Source organism: Dendropsophus ebraccatus, chromosome 6 (genome assembly GCF_027789765.1).
Source record: "Dendropsophus ebraccatus isolate aDenEbr1 chromosome 6, aDenEbr1.pat, whole genome shotgun sequence".
NCBI classification, from domain to species: Eukaryota; Metazoa; Chordata; class Amphibia; order Anura; family Hylidae; genus Dendropsophus; species Dendropsophus ebraccatus.
The window spans coordinates 14,338,377-14,353,345 of record NC_091459.1 but is presented as its reverse complement, the minus strand read 5'-3'; the positions used below and the strand labels follow the sequence as shown (position 1 = coordinate 14,353,345).

General features: G+C 42.5%; 1 long non-coding RNA gene across 2 annotated transcripts in view; it reads right to left on the bottom strand.

Moving 5' to 3' along the window:
* The window catches only part of LOC138795454 (uncharacterized), a 102,238-nt gene extending 93,017 nt beyond the window's left edge, over positions 1 to 9,221 (bottom strand). For both annotated transcript variants that reach the window (XR_011363613.1, XR_011363612.1), the window contains exons 1-2: positions 9,180 to 9,221; positions 8,455 to 8,568 (exon numbers count right to left, since the gene is read on the bottom strand). This is a non-coding gene — a long non-coding RNA (uncharacterized lncRNA). The remainder of the gene's footprint in view (positions 1 to 8,454; positions 8,569 to 9,179) is intronic.
* Positions 9,222 to 14,969: the final 5,748 nt, after the last annotated feature.

The following is a 14,969-nucleotide window of genomic DNA, read 5'->3' as shown; positions in this document are numbered from 1 at the left end:
GTAGCTATTCTAGGAGCAAATAATATAATCACAGACTACAACCTTTAGGCTATGTTCACACAACATACTATTTTTTTTTTTAAAAGAACGTCCGTTCCTTTCAAAATGGTGCATTGTGTGAACGTAGCATAATATCACATTGAAAAGCACTTTACTTATCGGTCCGCATACCACCAAGCCTGTCATTTGCCTGAAGACACTGAGGAATGAAGGTTGCAATATTAAGTTACATATATGTTACCCTAAGGTGTTTCCAGAAGGCAGATACTAAAGCATGTGACGTCTATGGAGTTAACCTAGAAATGCATCTTTCACTTCTCATCTCCATTCATTGTCTCCAGTTGACTAGATAGGAGGAAACAGTATGAATTCTGAAAGGTCTTATCTAGAAAGATGAATTACCATATCGCCTTAAAGTGTAATTGAAAGATGAATGTATATGTTTTTAATGAATATATATATATATATATATATATATATATATATATATATATATGCATATATGTAAATATATTTAGTAATCAGAGCAGAGGATTATAAGAAATCAATATTATGATAGGAATGGGCATACACTGTACCAAGCCTCCCAGTCCATACTGGTTTATATCCTTACTCATTACTACATGTAAGCAAATTCACAAACAATTTGTGTCTCATCTCGGTCCTGGTATACCACTATAGCAGGGATAGGGAACCAGGGCTCTCCAGCTGTTGTAAAACTACAACTCCTATCATGCCGGGACAGCCAAAGCTAAAGCTTTGGCTGTCCCGGGATGATGGGAGTTGTAGTTTTGCAACAGCTAGAGAGCCAAGGTTCAATAATGCCTAAATAATAGCTTTCAAGGGAAATGAGGGAAATGGGACATTTATATCAATATCAAAATTTCACCAGCAATGAAACATTATCTAAATGCTATTTAAACATAATTATTGGGGGGGGGATTTATCAAAGAGTGTAAAACATAGACTGATGTAAACTGCCCCCACCAGCCAATCACAGCTCAGCTTTCAGCTCCGGTAAAATGAGAGCTGAGCTGTGATTGGTTGCTGTCAGCCGTTTATACCAGTCTATATTTTACTGGGCCAATGAGTATAAGTTACAAGACACAAAAGAATAACCTATGTAATTATTCTTAGTATAGAAGGTAGAGACTGAAAATATAGGGAAAGAATTGGGAAAATGGGGACACTATATCAAATGTATTTAGACCTCTCATTACCTCCTATCTATTGCAGTGTAGGGGGCCACAGCTGAGGAACTCACTTATACAAAATAAATAACTATCTATCTAATGTTTCTCCTTTACCTAGTGCCAAACATTATACTGAATGCATGATTGCTAAAACTTACAGAAAAGGTGAAATGTTTTTTGTTTTTTTACACTACATTCCATGATCATATTTTATGTGGCAATTAAAAAAAAAAAATAATTCTGATTACTGTAAAACCTGACAAGTGAAGGTATATGAGGTTTGCTGCTGGGTTTTTGTTATGTGAAGGCCATGCTGGGAGGGTCTGCAATGCTTTCTATAGGTTGCTGCTGCTGCTTTCTACAAATCCTGCATCTCCTTCCAGTAACGGCACTCAGGCCATCATGTCAAGCTGCTAAATGAACATTTCAAAGATTGTGCATGTAGCAATGATAGTATGTGTAACCGGGGGGCTTCATGGCTACGAGATGGGTTGATCTCTTCCAGGGCAGTTTGAAGGACAATCTGAAATCTAAGTTAGTAATTATAGTGAGTTGACTTAAAGGGGTTATCCAGCGCTACTAAAACATGGCCACTTTCTTCCAAAGACAGCCCCACTCTTGTCTCCAGATTGGGCAGGGTTTTGCTGCTCAGTTCCATTAAAGTGAATGGAGCTTAATTGCAAACCACACCTGAACTGGAGACAAGAGAGGTGCTGTCTCTGAAAGAAAGTGGACATGTTTTTGTAGCACTGGATAACCCCTTTAAAGGAAAAGTCCAGGCAGGGTGAATTTTTGCTGATGCCATGCACCGACGCTCCAGTCACCCAGTTGCTTCCTGGCAGGACCCCGTTATGGCCGCTGACTGGCTGAGAGGACCTGACAAGTCACGACTCAGGTCCCGGGTCTGGGGGACCGGAGTGGCGGTACGCGGCATCAGCGCTGGAGCTGGGGAGGTGAAAGCATGTTATTTCCTTCAGTCTCCCTCCCCGGACCTCTCCTTCAGTAAATAAATGCTGAACTGCCTGGTTTTGCCCATAGTAACCCATCAAAACTCAGACATGAAATATGAGCTGTGATTGGTTGTTGGTTTTCCCTTTTTTATTTATTCCCTCTATGGAGTGTCATATGTTTTCCAAAAATGATAAAAGTCATCTGCAATGTAGAGTAGTGTCTACTTCATTGCCGCCTTTATTTGTGACACTGTAAAGGTTGACAGCATTGAAATTAATTTGGTTTGACCAGTCAGCACGATTTGTCCAGTGACACTAAGGGCAGCACACAAAAGGGGTGTCCTGATAACTTTTTTCCTAACACGAGGTGCTGAGGCTGGGTTCACAATGCATTTTTGCAATTTTTTTTCTGATCTATTTTATGCAAAAAAAAAAAAAAAAAAGATTAAAAAACTGATATATGTGTGTGCATCCGTTTCGATCAGTTTTTCTATTGACTTCCATTATAAAGAAAAAAATCAAAATGTCGACCACATTTTTGTATACGCTAAAAGGTTATGTTCACACTATGTAAGTTCCGCAGGAATCACGGCTGTTGTGACAACGGCTGTGATTTCTGCGGTACTTACGTAGTGCTGCAGGCTGAGGAATCCCGGCCATAGTATACACTCTGGCCGGGATCCCTAGCGGCACCGTAGAAAACTGACATGTCAGTTTTCTGCGGCCACAGAAAACCCTGTCAGTTCACAAAATGGAGCATGCAGCTCCCGCCGGACGCTACGTTGTGTGCAGTGGTGAGTTTTGATGCGGGCGCGCATGGATGCGTCCGCATCAGAACTCAGCAGCGCTAAAGATCATGCGGCCAGTACTGCAGTACCGGCCGGGATGATTTTTTCTGAGACAGGCCGTTCAGTGACCCGGCCAGGTCACGGAACGGCTGGTCTCTTACTATGTGTGACCATAGCCTAAAAATGGATGCTTTTTTGATCCTTTTTTTTATAATGGAAGTAGGTGGAAAAATGGATGCATACAAATATATCAGTTTTTTTCCTTTTTTTTTTTTTTGCATAAAACGGATGAAAAAAAAAAACAGATTTCAAAAACGTAGTGTGAATCCAGCCTAAATCTAAAGTGTCAAAATAATAGTTTTAATGCAGCACACGTAAATGATATCTAAGCAGGCATTGACCAGAGACTAGTGACCCTGCTCAGTCTATAATTGCACTCTGCATGTGTGTCCCGGCATCATGCGATCTAGAAGCCTCTTTGCCTGTCAATCATGTACGCACAGTGCGATTACAGACCGAGCTCGGTGACTAGTCACCTCTCAGTTTCCACACTGATGTCTACTTAGACATAATTTGCATATCACACAAAATTATTATTTCAGCACTTTTGACACCTCAAAAGAAAAAAAAAAAAAAAACATATTAGGAAAAGTTATTGGGGAATCATTTTATGTGCACTACCCTTTTTTTTATTATAGGGCAGATCATACTGACTGGTTCCCATTCAATCATGTAGAGCGGGGATGGGGAACCTTCGGCCCTTCAGCTGTTGCCAAACTACAATTCCCATCATGCCTGGACAGCCGAAGCTAAAGCTTCGGCTGTCCAGGCAAGATGGGAATTGTAGTATTGCAACAGCTGGAGGGCCGAAGGTTCCCCATCCCTGATGTTGAGTCTCTGTTTTATTCATTTCTTGTTATAAAGGAAGACGTTGTTTTATACTAAATATAGGAGATAGATGTTTATGAGAATGACAATATACTCCGACCTACTGTAACCAAACCACACATTCTGTCTATGAGTTAGTTCGGTTTTGAGTACGATTCTGCTATCGGTAATAATAAACATATCTTATAGTGTAAACTAGAATACAAAGAGTTATGTACGGCTTCTGCACTCATACAATGCCATTAAGCTGTGGTATCTTTCATAAATGCTCATCTCATATCACGTGAACATGATTTTTTTGCTATTACCTGTAACTGTTTTTACTGTATTATCAATAAACCAGCCACTACTATTTGAAACAGGGCCTGTAAGAAAAAAAAAAAAGCTAATTTCATTGACTCATTTATATTGTATTTAATATGGTATTTAAAGAAAAAAATTCCACTTCTTTGGACATGTATAAATCATGGGTTGTTTCTCTTTTTGCTTCAATAGAAGATATATAAATAAATATAAATATAAATATATATATATATATATAATGTATACATAACGTCTACTGCTGTTGGTAAAATGTTTTCGGTACAGGATAACATTTCTAAGTGCAATATATACATCTTTTTAAACCGCTAACATTCTATCAACGAGGGCAGCAAAAAAGCCATGTTTATCTATGTATTGTATATATTAATAGCGAAAACAATAAAATGATGTTTCTAAGAGCTGTGGTGTTTTTGGGTTCAATTTACTGGAACTCGCTTTAACTTTTTTGATTCTCATCTGTAACGTGTGACTGTTTTGTTAATATTAACATGGAGCCCACAACTAAATTTCCATTATTGTAAGCGAATGAACCAAGACTTTATCAGCAATAGATCGATGTTGGCATGGGGATGCCGATGCCATGGTCCTTTTTTTGAACCGCAGCCTGGTTCGCATGCATGGTGCCGGTCTAATCCCAGCCATCATCCCTGTCTGAAGCACTGGAGGCAGGGCCAGTGTGACATTCTGCCCTCCTCTCTGTGACGCGGCTCCATTAAAATCAATGAAGCCACATCACAGAGGGGAGGGTGTTTCCTCCCACTAAGGGCGGGCAGGCCTCCCCGTGTCGGAGAAGGTCTATTGATGTTAAAATCTTAAACAATATACCTACTGGTACATTCGCTTTGTCTTTGAGGTTTCATGCTATAGTAGCATTATTACTAAGGGTTGCTGCCTCATTTATGAAAAGGAATTGAGAACAAAAATGGTCTTCAATATTTTGGGTTTTATGTCTAAGGCTGGGTTCACACTACGTATATTTCAGTCAGTATTGTGGTCCTCATATTGCAACCAAAACCAGGAGTGGATTGAATACACAGAAATTCTCTGTTCACATAATGTTGAAATTGAGTGGATGGCCGCCATTTAATGGCAAATATTTGCTGGTATTTTAGAACAACGGCTGTTGTATTGAAATAATGGCCGTTATTTACTGTTATATAGCGGCCATCCACTTAATTTCAACATTGTATGAACAGATACTTTCTGTGTTTTCAATCCACTCCTGGTTTTGGTTGCAATATGAGGACCACAATACTGACTGAAATATGCGTAGTGTGAACCCAGCCTTATAATAATGTAACTAGCCCGAAAATGTGGCTTGGCTGTTTTCCTTGCGTCCCTTTTTTTTTTTTTTTTTTTTTTTCTTTAATTCAGCTCTTCAGTCTAACTTCAATTAGAAGGAGAAGTCTGGGGGACAGAGTTTTTTATTTTTATTTAAAAAGAGGGGGAGCTGGTGGCTGAACATAACAACATGCACCTACCTCCCCAGCTCCAGTGTTGGAGTCCACTGTCCTCCGCTCCAGTTCCCGGTTCCCCGGCTGCTTCCTGGTCTGAGCGGGGACCCGGGTTGTCATTTGTCAGGCCAGCCCAGCTGGGTCCGGTCTTGGGAACATAGGTGCATATTGTTATGTTCAGCCACCTCCTCTCCAGCTCTTTTGAAATAAAAAGTCAGAACCCGGACTTCTACTTTAAAAAGGTTGTCCAGGAAAAAAATCCCTTTTCCCCTATCCTCAGGAGAGGGGGAAAAGTAGGAGGTCTCAGAGGTCTCCAAATCGGGTCCTACCGCCTCTGTTATGACTAGTCTGGCATGTGACCCACGGCTTTATTCATTCCTATGGAGTGGACGGAAAGAGCCGAGTACATTGCTCTTCCGGTGTACTCTGCTCTTTCCATTGGCTATATAGGAATGAATAGAGCCGTGGGTCACATGCTGGACCCGTGGCTTTAGTCATAACAGGGCCGGCAGGGCCCCATACGGAGATTGCCGGGGATACAGAGGTTGGAAACCTTCCCCCCTTCGACCTCCTACTTTTCTCTTATCCTGTGGATAGGAGAAAAGTGATTTTTTTTCCTGGACAACCTCTTTAAGGCTGGTATTACGCTCTGGTATTAACTGCGATTGTAGTTTCCTGCATCATTATTGCTCTTGGTATTGTGCTGATCTGCTGGATTTCTGACGCAATTTTTTTCCTCCCAGTTGGGCTGTCACTTCTTGGGTATGTTCACACAGGAGGAAAACAAGAGGAAATTCCGAGTGGAACCCCCGCCCCTCTTTTAGTGGAAAAGTGCAACACATTACATTGAGACACTGGTGGATTCTGAGTGGAGTCCGCAGCGGGGATTCCACTTGGAATTTCCGCCTATTTACCCAGTGTGAATGGGCCCTTAAGGTGGAATTCCAAGTAGGTAGGAACGGAAGCGCAGGGAATTACAGTTATCACTATATGTGTATTTTTTTTTTCCAGAGTGATTCTTTAACTCTTTTAATAGGGTTATCCAGGATTATAAAAAGCTAATTTTTATCAAAAGCAGCACTACATACGTCCTCCGGCTGTGTGTGGTATTATAATTCAGCTCCATTCACTTTAATAAAATTAAGCTGCAAAATCACAACCAAACTAAGGGCAAAAGTTGTGTTTCTCGCAACAAAAAAAAGGAAAATAGTGGCCAGTTAAATCTGGAAAAATCCTTTAATTTAAAGGACAAGGCTCAATTATTACATAAGGTTTGACTACAGAAAAAAATACAAATTTGGTCAGCTCTTCTGATTTGGTCAGCTGTAAGGTTTGACTATCTCTAGAGGCCCTTTTACACCAAGCAATTATTGGCCGTGTTTATAATTGTCCCCTGCATGCAGTTTAAAATCTATAAACCCCTTTTTTATATATATATATATATATATATATATATATATATATAAAAAACTGATCAAGTAATTTTTATCATTTGTCTTATAAATAAAGTTATGTCTCTACCAACAAAGAAAAAAGTGCACACAATAAAGTTTATTCAAAATCCCCACCAAAAAAATGAACATGTGATACGGACCTCTGTGATGTCACTTTTATTTTATTTTAAATAATAGAAATCGTGATTGTATGCACATAAGAGTCTTTTATACTTTTAACAAATGTAATCATGTTGTATTCAAGTGTATATTGTTATCATTTGATTTGATCTGTTTCAGTCACCTCTGACCCCAGGGGGCGGCACCTTTTTTACAATTTCCTGCCAAACAGATACTTTGGCATATATATAAAGGACCCTCTGCCTATGATACACTATGTCTTTCCTACTTGACAAAGGGGCAATTTATGCCTCGAAACGCGTTGTTTATGAGACCATTAAAATTCATTGTTTTACTTCATTAAACCTGAAGCCGTGAAGCGCCGTCATTCTGGCTCCTGTGGTCCCCGCCTACCCCGAGGATCCGACACTTCATCTACCATTCTCCATTCCCTGATCTCCTGGCTTGGGATCTCGGCATCTACCCTTGGAGCCTGGCTGCTACGGCTACTACCTCTCTCCTCACTGCGGGGTGGAACATAGCATTAATTGCTATGGGATCCCGGCCAGAGCGTACACACATCGTATACGCTCCGGCCGGTTCCCATACGCCGCTGCAAACAACTGACAGGTCCATTATTTGCGGACGGAATTCAATGAATTCCGCCCGCAGAAGGACCTGTCAGTTCACACAGTGAAGCGGGCGGCTCCAGCCGCTCGCTTCACTCTGTGCTATGGGAAGATCTGATGCGGGCGCGCGCTGATGCGCCTGCATCAGAGCTCCACGGAGGAAAGATCATCTAAGACCGGCCGTTCCGTGACCCGGCCGGGGTCACGGAGCGAGCGGATGTTCACGTAGTGTGAACATAGCCCCTAAGTATAAATAAATAATAAATAAAAATAATGAATAAAATCAAACAAATTTTGAAAAATCAACTAAGCTTGGAAAGTGGTAATTTCTACTAAAAAATATCAAGTCTTCTAGCACTTATCAGCTGCTGTATGTCCTGTAGGAAGGGGTGTATTCTTTCCAGTCTGACACAGTGCTCTCTGCTGCCACCTCTGTCCAGGTCAGGAACTGTCCAGAGCAGCAGCAAATCCCATAGAAAACCTCTCCTGCTCTCCAGACTGGAAAGAATACAGCACTTCCTGCAGGACATACAAAATTCACTGAAATGGAGTAACTAATAATGAGACATTTAAATGTGACTTTTAATAATCTCTAGTTAAAATATGTATACAAAGATATCAAAATAATAAACCAAGCAATAAAAAAATATGTAAACTAGAAAAAAGAATTCTTACCACTCAACCGGTGATGATGAGTCGGTATATACTGGAGTGATTGTGGACCATTCAAATCCAGAAAGGGTAAAGTCTTGAGGTGGACGAACTTCCACAGTAGGCGGCAGGAATCTTCTAATAAATGATGTGAACAGAAGATAGGATAGGCTGCACACTCTATGGGAGAATAGGACAGCCGGTCCCTGACACTATCCTAGTACACCCTACTCGTTCTGTCCCTTAGGACTGAGCTCCCTCCCTAATAACGACGACTCCGCCACTCTCACCCCTAGGAACCCTAGTTAAATGCTAATAAAAAAACGTTCTTCTCCCGTTTGGGGAATCATTAGGTGATCTTACTTGCCACTGATGTAGGCAAAAGAGGGTCTGAGCTGCACATATGGTGCCAACCAAGCGTATGGGGATGCTGATCGGCTGAGCGGGACGTCAGGGTGCCAGGAGCGACAGGAGGAGGCCGGAGCGTGGACCAGGTAATGTATGCACCGGGCTGCCCCAGGTTATGGGGGATGGAGTTTACTTGCTAACAGCGAGATGAAAATTCTGCTGCGAATATGTAACCCTATTCAGAATGACATTAAGGGATCCGCAGTGGATTTCACAGAAAACTCGCAGCTTGAAATCAGATGCAGATCAGTTACATGTGAATCTAGCGTAAAAGAACTATTTCCTATAAACTGCAGGTCCAACTTAACACCAGGTGCATTGTAGTAAAAAGTATGACCTACCTGCCGCTCATCACAAGTACAAGTGCTATTGAGAAATATTCTGAAAAAAAAAAAAAGGGAAGAAAACTGCTTATTAAAGTTATTAAAGTTCAAGTTTATTAACGTCATTAAAGTTCAAGTTTATACTTAAGTCTTCAAAATCATTAAACTATTTGACTTTCCTAACATGTGTATTCAAGAAATTGCACAACAAACATTAGCAGATTTGAGAATTATTACCGTATTTTGCATGCCACTCTACTTTTTCCACCTGATTATCTACTTTTTCACTTTATTCTTATCAAAACAATAAATTATATACAAAGTATATTATATACCACCTATACTTGTCTATATCTAAATACACTCTTCAACACTGAAACTGCAAAACCAAGAAATAAAAATCATGGAACCATGGAAGTCACAGGACTAATACATGTTAAAAGAGAAGTCCGGCGAAAATTTTTATTGAAGTATTGTATTGTCCCCCAAAAGTTATACAAATCACCAATATACACTTACTACGGGAAATGCTTATAAAGTGCTTTTTTCCCTGCACTTACTACTGCATCAAGGCTTCACTTCCTGGATAACATGCTGATGTCACTTCCTGGATAACATGGTGATGTCACTTCCTGGATAAAATGGTGATGTCACTTCCTGGATAACATGATGTCACAACCCAACTCCCAGAGCTGTGTGGGCTGTGGCTGCTGGAGGATGAAGGTAGAGGGATGCTCAGTGTCCCTCCAGTGCCCTGTGTCCCTCAGTGTCCCCCTGCCATCATCATGTTGTGACATCATCATTTTATCCAGGAAGTGACATCACCATGTTATCCAGGAAGTGACATCACCATGTTATCCAGGAAGTGAAGCCTTGATGCAGTAGTAAGTGCAGGGAAAAAAGAACTTTATAAGCGTTTCCTGTAATAAAAGTATATTGGTGATTTGTATAACTTTTGGGGGGCAATACAATACTTAAAGGGGTTGGCCACTTTATAGTAAAATTGCTGTGTTCAGTATTAGTAAGTATACTCACTGTATATACTGACACTGTGTATATATCAGACTCCCCTCCTCCAGGCTGGGCTACCCTGCTCTGTGGTGTTTTGGTCCATAAGTGATGTTTTGTGTCCACCACAGAGCCTGTATATGTCTATGGAGGACACAGGGGACGGGGCATGGTCACATGCTCCTCCATGTCGGCCTTTTTATGGACTGAAACAAAACAGAGCAGGGCAGCCCAGCCTGGCGAAGGGGAGTCTGATTTTATCTCTATGAGGTACACAGGGAACTGCTGTCAGTATATACAGTGAGTACACCTACTAATACTTTGTACTGACCTATTTTACTAAAAAGTGGCCAACCCCTTTAAAGGACAACTCCGGCGGGACCCCCCCCCCCCAAAAAAAAAAACACAGACACACACACAGACACCATACTCAGCATCCCTCCGGTGACGATCGCCACTCCATTCGCCCGCCATACGCCTCACCGTCACCTGCGTCCGCCGTTCAGCGATGCCTCTTACTTCCGGGTCCATGGGAGAGAAAAGGCTGCCAGTGCGCTTGCGCACCGGCAGCCTTTTCATTGGCTGGAGCGCATCACATGGCTTCCAGCAAGCTCAGCCAATCAGACGTTGTCGTCACCAGATGCCTCCCGGGAGAAGAGGACCGTGACGATCGTAATAGGTAATGCATACATTCTTTAACTTCCGGGGGGGGGGCAGACCGGGCATTAAACCGCATTACAAAGTTATATAACTTTGTAATGTGTGTTAAATAAGCCCAAAAAAATTTTCGTGGGAGTTGTCCTTTAAATAAAAATTTTTGCCGTACTTCTCCTTTAATAATAGGCAGATGATTGATAAATGGAAACAAAATTTTCAAAACATCTTAATTCATTCAGTTTTGAGTATGAGTGCCACATGGAACACTAAAACACTGCAGGGAGAGGTGGGGGAGGAGGTGTGCATGCTGTGGCTCAGTATCACTTCTGCGGCACTTCCGCTTCCAAGGAAATCTGAAATTTTCTAACTGCAATGGCCAATAGCAAAGACAAAAGCATCATTTGTTCTATCTCCCTATCACCCACTGTTTGGCTGAGCGGGTCACCAGGGAGCTGGGAGCTTGAGAAGCAAGTAGGAGAGGGCAGGTAGTGGTTAGGGGCTTTACATTCTCGCAGCAGAATGAAAAGTCTGCTGCCAGTACGTAAAGCCATAGGAAATGATAGGAGACAGGATTGCAGCAGATTTCGCTGCAGAACCTGTACATGTGAATGGACCCTAAATAGGACCAAAAGCAATTGGAGAATTGACTTGAAGGCTGTTTCATGGGCAGTTATGGCAATTCCTTTGTTATGTCATAAAAGTTGATTTTTAAACCTCCAGAAGAACATTCTTTGGACAGACGAAACCAAGATTAACCTTTCCCAGAATGATGGAAAGAAAAGTACTGTGAAGGCATGGTATAGCTCCTGATCCAAAGCATAACACACATTATCTATCTGTAAGACACGGCGTACACTGTGTATTGGCTTGGGCATGCATGACTGCCAGTGGCACTGGGTCGCTAGTGATGCACACGTAGACAAGAGGCGGCACTCACCATCTTGCTGATATAAAAATACTTGCTTTATTCCATGCAATTAAAAGTGGGGCATGGACGCTGGCAAGTCAAGGCAACAGCCGATTCGTGTGCATTGGACTTTTATTGTATATAAACATAGAAATAAATACTTAAAATTCATAATTTATATAGATCACAGGTGTCAAACTCAGGTCCTCCAGCTGTTACAAAACGACAATTCCCATCATTCCTGGAAAGCCAAAAATAAAGCCTAAAGTGTCACTGTCGTAAATTTTTTGTTGCAGAAATCAATAGTACAGGCGATTTTAAGAAACTTTGTATTAGGGGTTTATTAGCCGGAAAATGCATTTTTATCATGAAAAAGCAGTTTGAAGCTCACCCCCCTGTTTTCATTGTTCTCTCTGGAGAGGGGAGGGGTGGAGGGAGATGAGGCACCGAAACACGACAACAAATAGTTAATTTACAGCTACATCACTAGGCTATCTACTCTGAAGTCAGCACTGACCTCTAAATACTGGCTTTCATACAGCTCCCACTGTGTAATCCTTTGTTCTCTGCTGGCGACTAATCTCCCTCCTCCCCCTCCCCTCTCCATAGACAGACAGGGCTCGACTGATGTAAGAGTCGAGATTTCCTGATAATGGGCAGTAAATGAGAGAGAGAGGAGGAATGCAGATAATGGCATTGCCTAATAAACCCAATTACAAAGTTTCTTAAAATCCCCTCTATTATTGATTTCTGCAAAAAAAATGAAACAACAGTGACACTTTAAGTTTGACACCCCTAACATAGATTATGGTAATGAAGACCCCTACTAATGACACACATTCAGGGGCGTAACTAGAAATGGCTGGGCCCCACATCAAACTTTTGATTGGCCCCCCCTCTGTATTATCCCCATAGATGGCCCCCTGTATATCCCCCATAGATGCCCCCCTGTATTATCCCCCATAGATGTCCCCCTGTATTATCCCCCATAGATGCTCCCCCCCTGTATTATCCCCCATAGATGGCTCCTGTATATCCTCATTGATGGCCCCTGTATATCCCAAAAAATGCCCCCTGTATTATCCCCAATAGATGCCCCCCTTGTATATCCCCCATAGATGCCCCCCCTGTATTATCTTCAATAAATCCCCTCCTGTATTATCCCCAATAGATGCCCCCCTGAATATCCCCCTTTGCAAAGCAGATAAAAAAAAAAAAAACACAACTCACCTAACTCCACCGTCGGCTGTCTTCTCCTGGGCACAGGTGACGGGATCAGCGTGGCTCAGTGTCCGCCAGGGCAAGTACTTCCGGGGCAGGGAGCATCTCTAACAAGCGCTCCTGTGCCGTGCCGGAAGTACAGGCTGGGGGCGGACGCTGAGCTCACTGGTAACTGTGCTGCCGGGACGGCGATCTCGCACGTCCCGTCCTATCCCGGGCAGCACAGGTACCAGTGAGCTCAGCGTCCACCCCCAGCCTGTACTTCCGGCACGGCACAGGAGCGCTTGTTAGAGATGCTCCCTGCCTCGGAAGTACTTGCCCTGGCGGACGCTGAGCCTGTCACCTGTGCTGCCCAGGAACCCCCAGGACATCTCAAACAGATGCAGCACCCGGGAGGCCTGTTCGGCCACCGGGTGCTGCAGGCTACGTGAGCTCCGGGGGCCTGCGCCACGGGCCCCGATGCGGCGGGGCCCCGTAGCAGCCGCTACGGCTGCTACGGCGGTAGTTCTGCCCCTGCACACATTGTCATATCAGATAAATCATCATATTTATACGTGTTAAAGCAAAATCTGTGTATATTCTAATAAATAAATAGAAACGTTTTCTGTGTACTGTTACAAATAGCTGCGGGCTCTATTCCTTGACACTGATGTTTCTAAAACTTTTCAAATAAAGACAATTTGTACAGAACATTGCTTGCACAGACGAATGCAGCTGGTCAGCTGACAGTCATGCAACACGAGAACAACAATCATGAGACCAAGACAGGCGACATCACAGAAGTAATGGACAGCAGTCAAGGAAGCTAAAATAATTCCTTCTTCTGTCATGCAATAACCAAATTTATTCTTCACAAGGCCTCTACCCAACTGAGAGCTTATAGTATATATATGTATATAGACCTGTAATATGGTTTAACATGCGAGGCCGTTGTGACTAATCTACTTTCCGGCAGACAATTCAGATTCATGCATATAGAGCTTATTCGAGCTGATAAGTGGCAGAATAAGCAGTGGCGTAGCTATAAGGGTCGCAACGGGCCCCGACGCTACTCAGGCCCACAATCCCCTTCACCACACTACATCCTGTTACTCCGTAGTTCACCTGAATCAGCTGTGATAATGACAGACGGGGAGAACTGCAACCAGCAAGTCTGTGGAATACAAGGTAAAATAGAATGGGCACCACTCACAATTTCCTTGTATTCCCAATAACTATAATAAAACCATTTTATTGATGGAGAAGCCGTCCAGATGACAGTGGAAACGAGGGGGGCAGAGTCTTATTATCCAGCACAATGGCACTGAAATAGCATCACAAAATGTGTGTAAATGAAGTATATCCATTAATGCTATGTTTATTTAAAAACGGTCGTGTTTTTTTAAAATGTGCCCGGTGCCTTGGTTAGAGCAAAAAATCTTTTAATCTGCAGCGCTGTGTCATACTGACATGGCCAAAAGTGTCTGTGCCCCAGGTCTGAGTCCTCTCCTTCCTTCCTCCCCACCCTCCTCATTATTAGGAACACCCCAGACAGGATTTCTATTCATCTGTTCACGACACAGGTGCACTGTTTAGACGAGCAATGGATAGAAATCCTGCCTGGGGGCGTTCCTAATGATGAGGAGGGTGGGGAGGAAGAAAGGAGAGGCGCTGCAGACCTGAGGCACAGACATTCTAGGTCACGCCAGTATGACACAGCGCTGCAGATTAAAAGATTTATTTTTGCTCTAACCAAGGCACCGGGCACATTTTAAAAAACAAAACCGGGAAGGACTTACTCTCATCAAACGGATGGTACTAGTGGTTTGGTGAGGTGGGTTGGTGGATACAGAGTAGATTTAGTTTTAGACAAACCTACTATTTGGATTGAACTGTGCTATAATCGAAACTAAACTTCTCTGACAGATATGTACACAAAAGTGTCAAAAACGCATAACTTTCTGATGTAAATTGTACCAGAATTGCAGTGCCTTTTAGTATATTTAGTAGTATATCTAGGCCACTGTATGTAAATG